At 33.6% G+C, this 18,944-nt stretch overlaps 1 non-coding gene across 1 annotated transcript; it reads left to right on the top strand.

Moving 5' to 3' along the window:
* The first annotated feature begins 18,318 nt into the window (after window positions 1-18,318).
* Window positions 18,319-18,424, top strand: LOC123619283 (U6 spliceosomal RNA). Its single transcript, XR_006727844.1, has one exon. It is a non-coding gene; the product is annotated as a U6 spliceosomal RNA (small nuclear RNA).
* Window positions 18,425-18,944: the final 520 nt, after the last annotated feature.

Below are 18,944 nucleotides of genomic sequence, written 5' to 3'. Positions count from 1 at the left end.
CAACTTAACATTTCTGGAATATCCCCTAGTCTTGCTGGCAGGAAATGCTATTTTCATACAACCATTTTTATGTTTAGTTAAATAGCACTGAAACTATCCAGATTCCTTGCTGTTTGGCAAATGTTCTAATTGGTTATGTTTTGCTACCCTGGGCACGCTATTAGACAAGATTGCAACAAAAGACATCAATAAAAAGCAGAAAGCTTCAGATTGTTAAAATCACGAATGTTATTAATACTATTAAAATGCTAATTGCTGTTTAGTGGAGGTTCAGCTGCAATTCTAAAGGAAGAAATGCTTAGGGCTGCAGGATCTGAGCCACGGATTGTTTGTTCCCTAAAGGGGAGAAAATTCACTTTTGTTTAATTTATAGGAACAAGAAGGCATTCCAAGGAGGTACACTGAAGTGACTGCAGACCTCCTAGGGTTGGAGCCACCTTCAGGTTTACCCCCACCCTAGGTGGTCCTTAATTGCCACTACAGACTGCCTGGCTGTAAGTTATTGTTTGCACTGCACATGACCTTGGATGCAAACTAGAGCACTATGAATTAATCCCTGTAATAGTTCGTGTTTAACATCTGTGTTGTCACCAGCCATTATTCAGAGGACAAAAAACAAACAGCCATATCTATCTCTTGCCACATTTTTTTAAGCTCATTCTATTGTTTCCCAGACTTTATAAACGGATCACCTAAAAAAAGAAAAAAAGGAGTAAAACCATTTGCTTCCATTATTTCCTGGAACAAAAATCTACAGAATTAGGGATGAAACTGAAATGAAAAATAAAATATAGACTATTTTTAAACAATAGGAATTCTGCAAACATCTTCATTTCCTCTCCCTATCAAGTTTCTTTTATTTTCTAGTACCTGTTTCAAAGTAAGGGAGGGTTCCCAAGTGCATTTATTAAAATTAAATGATTTCATTCATCCCATTAATGCTTGATTCATTGATGAAATGTAGTCATTGTAGGGAGAAATGTAGCGACACCTTAACAGCTAGAAATGACACAGAACGATGTACTGCAGTAAATGGAGACTACTTGCAAGAAGTGAGTTAATAAAAATTCAATTACTCAAATGGGAACTTTTCCAAGACCCTAGGGTTAACACCTAGATTAAACTCTCACTCTTGCTCTCTCTCCACACACACACACACACACACACACACAGCTTTATTCGTGTTCATAAGTGTTTAAAATGTTCCATTTACGTGATTGCAAGAGAGATAAGTTACAGCTAAAACAGCTGCCCTCCCATCACACTGAAAACTCATTTCACACAGACACAGAAAACTAACGGGAACGACAATACTCACAAATATTATAAAAAGTGACAAAATGTGTAGACACTGTACAAAATCCTCAGAGGCAGATCCTAACACTATACCGAGAAATTAATAATAAACAGTCACTGTTCAGGACAGAATGATTCACACAGGAGTCAAGTCATTGGTCTTTGATTTCAGTTCTTCCTTAGCTTGGCTTTCAGAGATTATGGAAGGTACATTGTGATCCTATTTAGGGGATTTGAATACAAAAGGAAAGAGAATTACAGATGAGTGTTAAGAGACCATTTTACTCTACTGCAAAACCTTGAAACATAATTATTAGAACGGAGGCCAAAAATAAGTAAATATGAGCCTATGATAACAGAGCTTAAAATATTTTTATACTTCTAAAGAGTATTGAACTTTCAGAGTAAACCACATTTAGCTGGAGAATTATGCAGACTGGGCTCTCCTAGATGTTAACTAATTCATTATGGGATATAAAAGGTGAGCAGTTGTTTGATGGAGAGGAATGGTAAGAATTTAGTTGGAGGAGGAAGACACCTGGAGGTTTGGCTCCAGTTAAAAATTCTTGGGCAAAAAATGTGAAGGGGGTCAATTATATAGTGGCAGATGGCAACTAGACTTAATGAAATGGTCACTTTGTAGTATATACAAATATCAGATTACTATATTATACCTCTGAAACTAACAATGTTATATCTAAAAAAAAAAATTCATAGACAAATCCTGCTGGAAAGGAAGTTAATACTTTAGTGTTATAGAAATACCAGGAGGTTAAAGGTTAACAGGAAGGAGTTGAACAAGTAATGTCTTAAGTGCATATTTACTTGATATAAAGATAAATAGAGATATATTTACATAATATATTTAGCTTTTGTCCAGGTTTGTTTTGTTTGTTTGTTTTTAAGAGTATTTTTAAATAGACTACAGATCAGCTATAGAGTTTTTTTATACATTGATTTTTTTTTGTACTTTGAAATTGTCTTTCAGAGGACTTTGAGGTTTACAAGTACAATATTCTCCATTCTCCTCATGAAGTATGGCGGAGAAGGAATGGGGAGAAAAAAAAATGTTCTCCAAAATAAACAAGGTCAAGAGTCTTCTCTTAAAATAGGATATACGTGTATATTTCCAATTTCTACCATGGTGATGTCTAAGACTTCTTTTTTTTGTTTCTATATTTTTTTATTTTGAAATTTAAAATTTATAGAAAAGTTGTAAACATGAAAGTAGTACTTGAAACTATCCTTTACCTTTCACTCAGTTTACCAGTTATTAAAGATTTTTTTAACCCTTAATTTTTAATTTTTTTAGTTTTTAAAAAAAATTTTAGTTAACATATAGTCAGTTTACAATGTTGTATCACTTTCTGTTGTCATAATAATGTAAAGATCTCTCTATTTGTTGAGTTTCATGAGTTGATTCTTCTTTTCCCTGTCATTTCTTTAGCCTATGACCACACGTGGCACTTTCTTTCATGAAGTGGTGAGAATGCGGAGTGAAGAGAGAAAACTGTTTAACAGTAATTTCGTATAGTAATCCTAATAATGATGGAGTTTTAGGGAAAAAATAGGATAAAACATCATTGTGCTATTTCTGATACCAACTTAACTTTTTTTTATTATTCCAATTTTTTTGTCTTTAATTCTTTTCCTGTTTTCATCAACTACAGCTTGAATAACAGTTATCCCATCCCAGTGTATATCTACTTAACTTCTCTAGTCTTATTAATCACTCTTTCTGTTGCCTTAATATATCATTCGTTTTAAGGAGTGTATTTCAGTTTTTCTCATGCTAGGTCTACAAAAGTTTTAATTAAAGGAATATAGTTTTCCTGTTCTTTTTCTGGGGTCTCCCATACCCGACTGTCTCTTCACAGAACATTTTCTTGGCTCCCATTAGGTTCATTTATAGCATATTCTCTTTCCTATCATAATCCTTCCTTCCTTCCTTCCTTCCTTCCTTCCTTCCTTCCTTCCTTCCTTCCTTCCTTCCTTCCTCCTTCCCTCCCTCCCTTCCTTCCTTCCTTCCTTCCTTCCTTCCTTTCTTCCTTCCTCTTTCTCTCTTTATCTCTCTCTCTCCCTCTCTTTCTTTCTTTTTCTGATTAAGAAGCAGACAGTAATTGAGACTTCTACCTCTTAATGAAAGTTTCCATAACTTTACAAATACCATGCCAAATCTCTGAAATCACTGCTCGAAAAGATCTACTTCTTACAGTACTTTTACCCACACTTGACTCTCTTGGGGCATTTTTTTTCCCCATTTTAATTCACTTAATTGCATATGTGAACGAAAAATACTGCAAATGGTATCAGTAAACAAAGAATGCTGAAGCCATCAAGTCATCAGCGGCTGCCACCCCCACCCCCCAGGTGAAGACAAGCCTGCAGCCCAGCCTCTGCAGCCACTCACAATGGTGCCCTCTGAGGGGACTCAGAATAACAAAGGACAGGATACTGGCCCTAGATAGCAAGGTGCTTGTCAAAGGAATGAATTCAATAAACCCAAATGTTTGCTTCCTCCCAGGATTGAAAAGCACTAAATTCCTTAACTTGAGATGCCTGGTTTTCTTTAGATAACAAGTAATCTTTTATTGTTCCAACTACCTGATCTTTGTTGTAAAGCTCCTATATATCCTAGCCCCTCTCCTACCTCTTTGGTGCAGTGCCTCAGAGCTATCTGAGAGGCTGCCATCCCGGCTAGAGTCCTCCCGCCAAATAAAACATAACTCTCAACTTTTAGGCTGCACATTTATTTCAGTTGACACACACATCCCCAGAGAGACTGTCCTGAAGAGAGTAAGACAGTATCCATACTGTTCACTGTTGTTAACGCAGCATTTAGCACAGAGTCTCAAACAATGGAGTCTCAAACAATGAATAGTTCTTAAACTAAATCTGACTGTACGTAACGTATGATGCATAATCAGTCTCCGTTAGGTTAGATTCTACTCAGTTATAAAATAATAACTTAGAATAGTGATAACAAGGATGATGACATTTAACATTTACCAAAGCCTGCCTAAGTGGCAGTGACTAAACACTTTATATACACAAACTCACTTAAACATCACAAGTCCAAGAGGTTAATGCTGTTTTAATCTCCACCTTATAGACAGGAAAACAGCAGGCAAGTTGAGTTCATTGCCCTAAGTCAAACATCTAGTTAGAGATGGAGGTGATCTACTTGACATTGTGTTAAGTAGCCAAGTTAAGCTACTGATATTTTCTTTTAAAAAGAACTACCTAATGTATCTAAATTACTAAATATACTCTATATTCTTTATATTTCCTTTTATACAATAGCTATTTCTAAGATCTTCATTGTGCCTTATTATACCATATTCTCTTCTTAATTTTCTTTCAGAAAAAAGGCCTTTTACAAATGTACTATCTTAATCATTTCAGGTTATCAAAAATTGTATGCCCTTAAACATTCATTAGAAAAACTATTTTATCTTGATTATTTTTTGAATTTCTCTCGCTAAGATTAACCCATAATTATTTTAGAAATCTTCAGACTTGTCCTTGCAAGCTTTAGTTGCCTGTTTTTAATCGGTTCTTTCTAAAGATCTTTCTTTGTACTACTGACTTTCTGTTACCTCCAGTTATTGAACAGATTCTCACAAAGTTATATGATCTTCAAATCCCTCTTTTTTTTTTTAGAGGAAATGTAATCTGTTATGCTTTACTTAGTAGGATTATTCTGGGCTATGCCTGTCTTCTTTACTAATAGAATTTCTATCTCACACCATTTCTGATTTACAATAACTTAGTTTCTTGACCTCTAACACACTTGTAATCCTGTGTTCTTTGATCTTATTTCTTACAGTGCCAAATACAAGTAAGATGTGGTTTATGAGGTAAGGATTTTTTTTTTCTTTTTTTTTTTAAATTAGTTTTATTCTTTCAGTAACTGGTAGATCAAGTATCATTTTACATCCCATAGGAGCCTCCTGTTTCTGTATGGCAGACAACTTAAATGCTACTTGTATTTATGGATATGTGTATTCATTCTATTTTTCCCCCTTCTATGAATCACAAAGCTTTTTTTAAACTCCTCTCAGCATTTCATCGAAGTGACTTGCAAAATAATTCTCATTGGCAAACAACAATGCTGGTTTTCCCCTAGTCTAAACAAAAATAAAAACAAAAAACAAAATCTTATATGTCATTTTTTTTCTCCAACTACTGCCATACTAATTTTATTCACTTTACAGTAAAACTTCTTAAAATAGTTACCTATGTTTATCCTAAATTCTTCTCTTCCCTTTCTTTATTCTATCTATACCAATCAGGTTTTCACTCTCAAATGCCCCTCTGAAATTAGCATTCTTGAGGTCATTTTGCCTAAGTACACCATCGTATGACAGACTTGTCCACATTGAAACACCTCCTTCTCTAGACTTTCTTAGATGTTTAAGGAACTCTTGACATCCCTATCATCAAAAATGGCTATTTTGTAACCTTGATGTTGGGAGGAATGTTTGTGTCCCCTAAATTCATGGTGAAACCCCATCGGAAAATGGGGTCTTCGGGAGGTAACTGGATCATGAAGGGGGAGGCCTCACAAGTAGGATTGGTGCTTTCATAGAAAGAGGCCAGAGAGCTAACTAGATTGGCTTTGCCCCCTGGGGATACAACAAGAAGTGGGTAATCTAAAATCCAGAAGAGAATTCCCACCAGAAACATGCTGGCACTCTGATATCAGACTTTCAGCCTCCAGTATTATGAGAAGTAAATTTCAGTTGTTTATATTCTGTGGTACTTTGTCATAGCAGCCAAAATAGACTGAGACACTTGTCGATTTAAATAGCAACACTGTTCTTCCGGTTACTCAAAAATTTTGAAATCCCTTTTTTTCTCACACTCCACATCTAGTTCATCAGCAAATCCTGTTGCCTATAACGTAACAATATATCAAGAATCCAATCACTTTTTACCACCTCCATTGATACCAATTTGATTCATCCATCATCTCTCTCCAGGATTACTACAACAGTCTAGTTGCCTTATTCTGCTCTTGATTCATTTCTTGCTGTCTGTTCTCAAAAAGGAAGTCAAGTGATCTAGTTAAACATAAGGCAGATCACGTCCCTTCTTTGCTCAATACCCTAAGGGCTTTCTATCTTCAAGTAAAAGGCAAGTGTTTCCCAATAATACGGGGTTACCTAATCTAGTTCTTCATTACTCTTCTGATTTTACTTCCTTTAAATTTCCCACTTGCTCACTTTTCTCCAGTGCTATTAACTTACTTGTTCTATTTAATATTTTTTTCTTTAATTCAGCTATAAATTGTGTGCCTTTGCTATTCGTTCTGTCTCTCTCTTATGGTCTCTCCCCAGAGTATGTACTTTCTCTCCCACTAAAGGGGAGAAAAAAAAGAATAGTAGTTTGGAAATAAATCAATTTGGGAGTTGTGAACACCAAACTTTAATCATCTAGACCTAAATTATTATAGATTTTCCTCAATAAATTATTTTCAAAATCAGTCAGCATGGGAATTTGAAGATAAATGTTTGATGTAATTGAAGTACAATGATAAATCTGCCTGCTTAACATCCACCCCACTTCCCTTCTAGTATGTTTACTTGTATTAGAGAAACTAGAAAGCTTAAAAAAGAATACATTGCTCAGTGTTCCTTACAAGTAGAGTCCTGGGGGTAAGATTTCAATTTGAAGCATCACGTGATAAAAGGTAGGAGACAAGGCTTCCATTTTGCTGCTGGAAATTGTGACAGAGGTTGTAATTCTGGAATAACAGATATAGCTGCAGTTTCCAAATTCTGTACTTAGTATTCTGATCGTGCATTTTGCTCATCATTGCTCAGGCAGCAGTTTCCTTGGTGGTCAAGTTCTGCTGTGTGGCTTTGTTAGCAATATCCTGTAATAAATCCCCTTCACTTTACAGTAGAGGAGGTTTTATTCTCTGTAACCAAATGCCGACTAAAATAGTTGGTATAATTTTTAGATTTTCTTTTCTTAAAGGGCAGAAGAATGCATTGTTTATCTATCAAAATATGACTAACTCTTCATGTTCTGCACATGACATACAACTTAGGAAATACACCAGCACAGAAAACATCACTGTACACTTACTTATGTTATATAAATTAGCCTATTACCAAGATAGGAGTCAGTGGTTGTTTCATAGAGCAGAAATGTATTAGATGGTTCAACTTTATATAATACAGAGAGGTGTTACATTTTTTAACTCAGTTTTTTGCTGACTTGGAAGAAAGAAAGGTTAAAAAACTAGGGCTGACAGGAACACATGACAGCATAGATTTCAGTGCTATTTATGATGAAAAAAGAAAACATAAGATTAGAAAGCAGGAAGTGTAGCAAATATAATATATTCAGTTAACTATACTGCACTCAGGTTATGATACACTATTATGCTGGAAATGTGAAAATTTAAGGGTTTCACAAAATACTAGAGTCTTTCCGTTCCTATTAGTAACTCAAGTAGGAATGTGCCCCTTGACGTTTACAGAAGGAAAAATCAAGGCATATCAGGTTTATCCAACTCTTACAGAGTAATGGGGCATACCTTATTATTTCTCATACTATGAAAGTATACTGTATGTGTCTTCACATCTATGTAAATAAGACGTTCTTGAGTACATTATTATTTAGTCTGCCATTCTGTTCATTTTGACAATGAAAATGTAAATATTCACACATGTATACAAACGCATATATATGAACAAAAAGTTCACAGAAGCAAATCATCATCACTGTGTCTTCCTTAGAAGTTGAGCGAACATCTATTTGCTATGAATTTTATTACGTAATGGAATTAGATGAGAAATCAAACAGGCTTCTCATTATATGCTGGTTAAAGCATGTTTAAGAAGATAAAATATACATTATTTTCCTCTTTTAGTTTGCTGGTTTACTATCTAGTGTTTACTACCAGAACTAACAGGACGTCTTTTAGCTTACTGGAAATTATATTTTAAAAAGTATATTGCAGGAATCTATGATGAGTATATATGATTAAGCAGAATCACATGTGAATAAGACTTGGGGACTGAATATAAAGTAAGCTCAACTTAATATGACTATCAAAAGTATAATGGGGTTTTAGATTGAAATGCCCAAATTATAATATTAAACATAAAAGACAGTTGCCTTATTATGATTGAATAATACATTTAACCCTGAATGCTACATGTGAAGACAAATATATATATAACCTAAAATATCCTCAGAAAAGAGTGATCAATACAACTAAGGTACTTGAAGAAAGCTGGTTTTGCCAGGGAAAAAAGAAGGAGTTGGTGGAGAGTATCAGAAAATAGTTGCTAGGTATGAAAGCAAGTTGACATATTTATTCTAAATTTACAGAATAACTTTCTCTTGGAGATGTCAAGAAGTAAAATACACTTAATCAAAAGATACCAAGCTATCTGTCAGTGGAGCTGTTCAAGCAAAATTGATTTGACAAGTGGGTTGAAATCAGTCAGAGGAGAGCCCAACCTCTGGAATCTGGTGGACCAAATGAACTTTAATTTCCCTTTCAACATCAAAATGCTATGCCTTTGAAATGCACATTAAAATAACTATACAAGTCAGTAAGTGCCAGTCACCAAATAACTCGTAAGTGCTAAAGGAGATTAGAGGTGGGAGAAATAAATAACTTCTCTAGTAGGAACAAGCCTCAAAGAAGTGATGGAATTTGAATTTGGCCTTTGGGGAGAAAAAGAAAAGAACATGCTGAAAACATTACAATAAAGGGAACAGATCTGATCAAAGATAAGAAAAATTCAAATATGCCCCAGAAAAAATAATAATGATAAAACATTGCATTTATGTAGTTTATCTCAGTTTTCAAAACGCATAACAGATTATCAAACTTTACTCTCACAATACCGCTATAAGATAATATTGTTTTCTATTATACACAAGGAAACTGAAGCTCGGGCTGGTCACGGTAAAACTGCAACTAAATACTGCATATTCCAGCTTGCTGTCAACTGTTCATTTTTACTCTACCTTAAATGACACACCATGAACCCATGAAGCAGGGAGTTAAGTGTTGAGTGTTTTCTTTTTCTTTTTTTAAAATTTTTTGAATGAGTTTTACAGCTTAAAACTTGCAACGGAGTTCTAAGTTTTGAACAGTAATACATATTTATCATCCACAACTGAATATGTGTTTGCATAGGAAATATGTTTCTTTGAAGATACTCTTTGAATCCAGTTATTTCAAAGATAAATAGATTATATGTCATTACAATGTGCATGTACAACTATAATAAAATCTTGTACAGGTTGAACCAATTCATAAAGTAGTAGCTGGCATAGTTTTAATTTGCTATGCTTCTTCCTAATATGTAGAGGAAGAGGGTTCTGACAAGCCTTTGTTTCTGGACAACCCAATCTCCTTATTCTTTTTGCCTGAATGACCATTATTATATATTTATCAAATCTCAAGTTTAAATGGTCCCTCTTCTTCAGAGAGAACTTTTTTCTGGAGCCTTTCCACAGACCTGTCAAGTGTCCCTTCTCTATGTTTTTATAGCACCTTCTATGAGAGGTTCCTAACACATACCACAATTGTAATTAAATCTTTAAGGAGGAAGGTTAGAATTGGTTTAACATTCAATGTGCTGACAGACTGGGAATCCTGAGAAAGCAGGAACCTCTTCCTTCTGTACCCTTAGCAATAAGCAGAGCAACTAGCACTTGTAAATATCCAAGTGTAAATATCTCTTAATTAAATGGACAATGGATGAGTTCTGAAATTGAGTGTACTTTTAAAAATAATTTTGTTGATCACCTTTTGGTCAGTATTTACAGCTAAGCAACAGTTTCAACAAGGATAGTTTTTCTTGATTTTTCTAAGAATGTCTCTATATTGAATTTAGTAAAATTATCTTTTCCAAAAAGAAAAAAAGAGCAAATAAATAGATCTCTCTCAGTACACTTTTTATTAGGCAACCCCAGGAAACCAGGATTTCTTGCTGAACAACAGATACTATAGGGTTGGAATTATACAGCAGACACAGGATATGAGTTTTGAAATATTTTTCAATGAGTATAAAGAAAGGAAACAGCATGCTCCTGTCATAAGAGATAGGTATTTAATAAAATAAATATAGTTAATACAATGCGTGGAACTTTCTGTGTCTGAAAATCCAGGCATTGGCTGATACAGAAGTGGAAATAATTTTTGTTTACTTGCATTATTTAATCCCTCCTTCTCCACAGGATTTTGATATCAGCTACCTCTCCATAGGAAGAAGTTCATTGAAATCATCTTTAAATTAAATCATACTTTATTAATTTATGAATAATATATTTTAAAATATCCACATAAATATAGTCTCTAATGACTTTCACACAAAATACAACTTTTTAAATATTTCAGTGACAAATGCTTCAATTTCTTATGTGTCTATATATGAGAATCCATTAGACAAATTTACTAAAAATCATTTCACAAATAATGAAGGCTACCACCAGTGCTCACAAATTTAGTCAGTTAGGCCTAGCTGGAAGGTCATATATCCTAAGTCTAGAATTTTACTCAAGGTATGCAGTTTAGAGATTTCTAATAGGCTTAATATATATTAAAGTAGGAGAAGTAAACAAAAAAGTATGTTTTTCTAAACATCCAAGGAGTTCTAAATGCTGTTTAGATCAGTAATAATCTCATCATAGGTGATAGTTCACATCTAAAGACACTGAGCTACAAGTTCAAAACGTCAGTGTATTCCATAATATTGAAAGCATGTTCAGGGACAACAATTTTAAAAGGTTCCAGGGAGATACCGCTCACCCACAGATACATTTATAAACTGCAAAGCACCATGTGAATGGCATTTGAAATTAGTTTCATGTATTCTATCTAGAACTATCATTTTCTCTACATTCACAGATGTCCACAGAGATATTTAACTAGGTCATAATACAATTTCCACACTTATTACTAATTAATTATGTGCAAATGGAGAGAGCAGCGGTGGCAAACACCTGCCAATCCAATAACACTTGAAGCACAGAGGGTTACATCAGCAAGTGTTGAGTTTGTCAGTTCTCAAATTATAAAGGATTAAGTCACAGACACTGTCCATATTACTGCATCATATCTAGGAAAACTTAAAAGCTATTCTTAGTATTTAAATTGTGATTTATTAATGTGATAGTCATTGGTCATCATTAACCCTATAGGAAGTCAACAGTGTCAGTCAATTAATCTCTATTAGAAGACTAACCATGGAAAAAACCTTGCGTGTCTTAATCACTAACATAATAAGTTTTTATGATCACATTTACTTACAGTAAAATACCCTCTACTAATATGTAACCAGAATATTACTGAAATATAATGGTGCTATATGAGATATGGATGGCAGACTAATTCATTGAGACATCAAAGTTATTATAGTGGCACAGCTTTTCATGTGTTGTGTGATTATTGTGATGTAGCAGTTTAACTTGATTATTAAATCAGTAACAGTCTAGGAAAACGGTGACATTTTCCTAATAAACCCTCTCCGCTACCACAGATGGTGATAAACAGTGTGCAATCAAATTTATTCTGTCATGCCATAATTAGATCTGTGTTGAGAAGATGGTGTGAAACGAAAATACTTCTGAGCTCAATACTGCACTCCTTAAAATGAAACCAAATGTTAATTCTTTCAATACAGGCAGTTGTTATCTTGTTAATACCCATCCCAAGTCATTACAATGGTAATCCAAAAATAGTTGTTAACGATCATAAATGTGGGCTTTAATATTTATCCAAAAAAAGGACTGCTCACAAAGTATATCTCATATCATCTACAAATAACTGTTACTATTCTGTGAAGCAACTGAAAATTATTTATTTATTTCCATGAAAGAGAATTGTAAATATATTTATTAATACATTTCTAATGGAATTTAAATGAAATTGCACAATATGCAAAAAGCTCCCATTTACCCAGTTCATCCTCTGGAATAGCTAACATAAGTTCCTTGAACAAATATTATTTAAAAAAATGTATCAAAACCTAAAGTAATTTCTTCTATGAAATTAGAAAAATGCCCAAACAAATTACATTACTTGGACTGACCTCAAGAGTTCCAAAACACGCAGTATGTTTTTTCATCAGCATGTCTGTTTTATTCACTTCTTGATGATTAGAACATAGCTCAGCATGTGACACATATTAGGTCCTTACTAAAAACTTGTTTTCTGGCACACATTAATATTAATTTTAATCCATTAAATTATGCATCTGTCATCTAACTCTGTGTTTCATATCAGCAAAAAGTGATAGAAAGCTTTGATAAAATAACATTTTATATTTAAGTGCTGCTGAATCTTTGGCCCCTTAACAGGCTTCAAGAGATCTCAAATGCCTTGTACATCCTTGGTAAGTTTTCTGGAATTTTATTCATTCAGTAAGTATTTATTGAAGATACACTGGCTTACGGACTTTCATTAAGTTGCTTAAGCTCTTTGCACCTAGTTATGTCAACCTGAAAATGACTGATAGGAAATTAAATGACTTAATACATGTAAAGTGCTGAAAAATGACTAACACATAATAAACACATAATAAGTTATTATTATTACTATCATCTTCGTCATCAGTATTAAGAATTAGCCAATGATTGACTCACAAGAGGAAATGTAACTTTTGGCATATTAAGAGTATAATATCTATTAGAGTTTCCCAAATGTTGGTGATTCAACAAAGGTTAAGAACCACTGTCATGAGTGATGTAAATGGAATTGTGGAATAAAAATTTCCAAAAATCCTTTCCTCCATAAAAACAATGAGGACACTGGCAAAAACTGTCAAAATCAGGTTTTCAGAACTCTGAAAATGAACCTTAAACATGCAACAGACCCAGGAGAATTTATTCAAACAACGTAGCTTAATCTTGTTTAAGATAGCGAATTTTGTGTCACTTCAACTTGCTCTATTTTCATCCCGCATTTTCTAGCTCCAGAGTACTCATGAAAATCAACAGCTCACAATTGTGGTGAAAACGGGCAGCCTAACTGCCACTGGAGAAGACAGAACAGATACCGAACTCCTCACTAACGTAATTCTCAGATAACTGTCATTTTTTGACCACTGTGGAAATTCTCTGAAAAATCCATCTCACAGGCTTGCTTTTATTTCACTGGACTCAGATCAGCCTTCTCCTCAGGGGCAATTGTTAAAAACAATCAGCATTGATTGTTTAACACCACGCATGCCTAACGCAGTGATTGTAGGTGAGACCAGCAAGAAGCTGACCAAAACTTAAAAAGAAAAATTGGGGAATGAGATATCTCTAGGGGATTTTGAAAAGTTGACATATTCCTGAAAGTCTTAAAGACCACATTCATTCATATGGATCTGTACATGTCAGGAAAAACCTGAAAATGTCCTGTGCTCTTACCGCTGGCTGACAGTGAGGCTCTATGGAAGCAGATAATAAAGATCAGGGCAGAGTTGTAAACTGTCTGCCTGAGTATTAAAGGCATTCCCAACACACACGGAGCCCCTTGACAAGGGAAGGAGACTTACTGGTTTCAAGCATTTAAGTAAATCTTGTCTAATAATTAGCTGACCACTAGCTAATCAAAAGGCTTTATTGGTCACACATTAAAATGAATAAACTTTACAGAGTTATTTCAGCAAAATCACTGAAAAAATGAAAGCAACAACAGCCAGCCCTAGGTAAAGGGAAGAATTTGACTTTCAGAGTTGCCATGCAATATTATTTAAAATCTCCAGTTTTCAATAAAAATAATTATAAAGCATACAAAGAAATAAGTAGGGCCCATACACCAGAAAAAAAAAAAAAAAACTAATACAAAGCAGTTGACAGAAACCATCCATTGGTAATAATGAACAGAAATTTTAAATAAGCTATTTAAGTAAGTCTAAAGAACAAAAGGAAACTATATGTAAAGAACCAAAGAAGAGTATGAAACAATGTCTCACTGCAAAGAGAATACAGATAAAGGCTAGGTTTAAAAAACAATTATAATCAAGTAAAAATTCTGAAACTGACAAGTACAATAATTGAAATAAAAAATTCATTAGAGGGGCACAACAGCATATTTGAGCTGGCAGAAGAATCAAACTTGAAGATAGGTCAATTTACAATTACTCATTCATTGTAACAGAAATTTAAAAAATGAAAAATGAACAGAGCCTCAGAGATCTGAAAAGCAACCATGAAGTATATCAAGGTACACATAATGGGAGTCCCAGAAAGAAAGAAAAGAGAAAGGAGCAGAAGTAATACTGGAAAAGGAATACTGGAAGAAATATTGGAAAAAAAAATTTTTTTGAAGAAATACTGGAAAAAAAATTCCTAAATTTGATTAAAAAAATTAATCTACAGATCCAAGCTCAGTAAACTAGGATGAACTCAGAGATCCACATCATAATCAAACTGTCAAAAGCAAAAGTCAAATGTTGAATCTTGAAAGCAGCAAGAGAGAAGCAACTCATCACGTACAAGGGATCATAAATGAGTTAACAGTTGATTTCTAATCAGAAAAAAAGAAAGCCAGAAGCCAGTGGGATGGCATAGTCAAAGTGCTGAAGGAAAACGACTGTCAACCAAGACTACCAAGCTCAGCAAATTTACCCATCAAAATGAAGGAGAAATTAAGACATCTTTAGGTAAATAGAAACTGAGTGTTTGTCCCTAGCAGACCTACCCTAAAAAGAACTACTGAAGAGAATCTTTCAGGATAAAATAAAAGACTAATAGACAGTAACTATAATTCACTTGAAGAAATAAAGAGCACCAATAAATGTAACTACAATGGGTAAATACAAAAGACAGTATAAACGTATTATTGTTTTAAGCTATTTTTAAATACATGATTTAAAAGACAGCTACATAAAACAACCATTATAAATATGGATTGACAGGCATATAATATACAAAGATGTAATTTATGGAAATAAGAGCATAGAGGAAGGAAGAGTCAATGCAGATATATGTAAAAACTACTCAACAAAGTAGGAATAGAAAGGAACTTCTTCAACCTAAGGCCAAATATGAAAAACCCAGAGTTAACATCATACTTAATGGTGAAGACTGAAACTTTCCCCTTAAGGTAAGGAACGAAGAAAGGATGTATACTCTTGCCACTTGTATTCAACAATGTGCTGGGGATTCTAACAGAGGCAGTCAGGCAAGAAAAGTAAATAAAAGGAATAGATTGGAAAGGAAGAAGTACAGTTGTCTCTATTTGCATCTGACATGATCTTGAGAATTTAAAATACTCAGAAATCCACCAAAAAGCTATGATAGCTGATAAGCTCATTCAGCAAAACTATAGGGTACAATATATATGCACAAAAATCAATTTTATTTCTGATAAACTAGTAATGAAAAAGCACAAACCAAATTAAAACAAAACAATTCCACTTACAACTGCATTAAACAGAATAAAATAATTAGGAAAATTTCACAAAAGAAGTACAAATATTATACACTGGAAACTACAAAATATCATTGAAAGAAATGAAGATTTAAGGAATGGAAAGACATCCTGTGTTTACGGATTTTGAGACTTACTATAATTAAGATGTCAATACTCCTCAAACTAATCTATAGATTCAACACAATCACATCAAAATTTCAACTGCTATCTTGCAGGAATTGGCAAACTAATTCTAACATTCATATAGAAATGTAAAGGACCCAGGCTAGGGAAAAAAAAAAAAAAAGAAAAAGAAAGTTCAAAGATTCACACTTTCTGATTTCAAAAATTATTACAAATCTATAGTAACCACGGTGTTGTGGTATTGGCATAAGAATAAATAAAAATATTGACATATGTATCAATGGAATAGAATTGAGAGTCTAGAAATACACTCTTACATATGGTCAACAGATTTTCAACATAGGTGCCAAGACAATGAGGGGAAAATAGTCTTTTCAACAAATGGTGCTGTGGTAACTTGATAGCTACATGCAAAATAATGAAGTGGAAAACTTACCTCACTCAAAAATATTAACTCAAAATAGATCAAAGAACTTACTTAAATGTAAGAGCTAAAACTACAAAACTCTTAGAAGATAGCATAGAATTAAATCTGTGGGACTTTAGATTAAACAATGGTTTCTTAAATATATCACTGAAAATACACACAATAAAAAGGAAAAAAAAAGATAAATTTTATTCGATCAAAATTAAAACCTTTTGTACTTCAGATGCTACTATTAAGGAAAAATGAGAAAATGACTCATAGAATGGAAGAAAATATTTGTAAATCATATGTCTGATAAAAGGTTACTATTGAGAATATATGACAAATGCTTAGAACTCAAAATACAAAGACAAGTAGCTCAAGTGAAAAATAAGAAAAGGCTTTGAATAGACATTTTTTCCAAAGATACACAAGTTACTAAAAAGTATCTGGTAAGACCTCAATATTAGCCCTTAGGAAATTGCAGATCAAAATCACAATGAGATAGGACTTCACACCCGGTAGGGTAACTATAGTAAAAAAGACAAGGCTGTTTCAAGGATGTGGAGAATTGGAGCCCTCATACATCGCTGATAGGAATAAAATGGTACAGCTGCTTTGAAAACCAGATTGGCAATTCTTCAAAACATTAAAAATTGAGTTATTATATGACCCAGAAATTCTACTTTTAGATAGGTACCCAAAATAAATTTAAAAAGTAAATACAAAAGTATACATTTGTTTGTACAGGATTACTCATAACTGCCAAAAACTAGTAAAAAAAAAAAAAAAACTGTTCACCAGTTGACAAAAGAATAAACAAAATGTGATATATCTCTACAATGAAATATTATTTAACCATAAACAGGAATGAAGTATTGATACATGATAAAACATGGTAGGACATTGAAAACATTATGCTATGTGAAAGTAGCCAAACAGAAAAGCCATATACTGTATTACCATGTTCTATGGATGTGTCAAAAATAGAGAAAACCACAGAGATAGAAAGAAAATTATTATTTTGCAGGGGCTAAAGGGAAGGTAAAATTAGAAATGATTGCTAGCCAGTCTTTCTTTTAGGAATGGTATTGATGTCCTGAAATAAGACAGTGATCATAGTGGCATAACTTTGTAAATATAGTAAAAATCGTTGATTGAATTCTACACTTTAAGGTGAAATTTACAAGGTATGAATTATACCCCAATTAAAATAAAAAGAACTACTGTTATAAGTGCTATATGTGTGTGTGTTCATTAAGTAACAACAAATACAGCATATTTAATAGGTACCACCAATGGGTATATGCCGAGAATATCACTGGGTTAAAATACACTTTTTTTTTGTTACCCTAAAGTAGTGTATTGTCCAATGCAAAATATAGACATTTGAGATATGATATTAAAAATGTATCAACGTAAATTTTGGTAAGTGTTAGAAAGTAAAGGTACAAGGTACAATGGGAGCTGATCCCCGGGATGACAGAAAGGGCCATGTTTCAAGAAACAAGGGAACAGGCCTGGAGCACAGAGGAGGAGGGAATGAGTGAAGTGAAATGATCTGGAGAATGTAAGGCTATAAAGGGCCTTGTTAAAATTCTCATATTTATCTGATAAGTAAATAAAAACATTCTAGAATTCTAAGTGGAGGCAAGATGGAGTACCATGATCATAACTTTCTTTTGAATATAAAGAAGATGTAAGAAATATCTCACAGAAATGCAACAATGGAAGAAGGGAAAATAAGTATGAAGATACTGCAGTAGTCCAGAAGAGAAATAACGGAGTCTTGGTCTGGTACAATAACAGTGACTCTGGCATTGGAGAAAGGTACATGAGTCCAAGAACAACTTCAGTGGCAAAGGGAGAAGACTTAGTGATGAATTACGTATGGTTTTGAGGTAATGGTAGTAGGTACCTGAAAATGTTTCTCAGTTTCACAACAGGTTGTGTAGGTCCCAACAGGAAGAGGACTGAGTTTGTACGGGAAGATCATTAGTTTATTTTGGGAGCATGTGGAGTGCTACTGGGACATAAATGGCACATACTGAGTGCTCAAAATTATTTATTAAAAGTTATTATCAAATGAGTGCTCACTTTGCAGCACATACACTAAAATTGGAATGAGACAGAGAAGATGTGCATGGCCCCTGCACAGGGATGACAGGCCAATTTGTGAAGTGTTCCAGGTTTTTGGAAGTTCAGGATCTGCAGATACTAACTACTATATATAAAAGAGATAAACAACACGTCCTACTGTATAGCATAGGGAACTATATTCAGTATCTTGTAATAACCTATAACGAAAAAGACTATGAAAAGGAATAAATATGTATGTGTGTGCATAACCGAATCACTATGCTGTACTCCAGGAACTAAAACAACACTGTAAATCAGATATACCTCAATGAAAAAAATTATTATCAAATAAATGTCAAATAGCCAACTAGATGTAGCAGCCCCCATCTAGGACTTGATAAAATAATATTGGCTGCAGTCAAAGAAATATTTTTGATAGTTGTTAAGAGAAACAAAAATAATGAGAGTAGAAATCCTAACACATAACAAAAATTCTCTAGAACTAAATAGTTAAGAACAACTACAAAGACAAAAAAGCTATAGTGCTGTTGTCATATTAGTGCAATACTGATTTCCAAATCCTGCTCATCTACTATACAAGTAAAAGTATGGGAAAAGTCTCTCTCCTATTCTTAT

Source organism: Camelus bactrianus, chromosome 13 (genome assembly GCF_048773025.1).
Source record: "Camelus bactrianus isolate YW-2024 breed Bactrian camel chromosome 13, ASM4877302v1, whole genome shotgun sequence".
NCBI lineage: Eukaryota > Metazoa > Chordata > Mammalia > Artiodactyla > Camelidae > Camelus > Camelus bactrianus.
The sequence above is the reverse complement of the archived record's forward strand: the minus strand, read 5'-3'. Positions and strand labels throughout refer to the sequence as shown.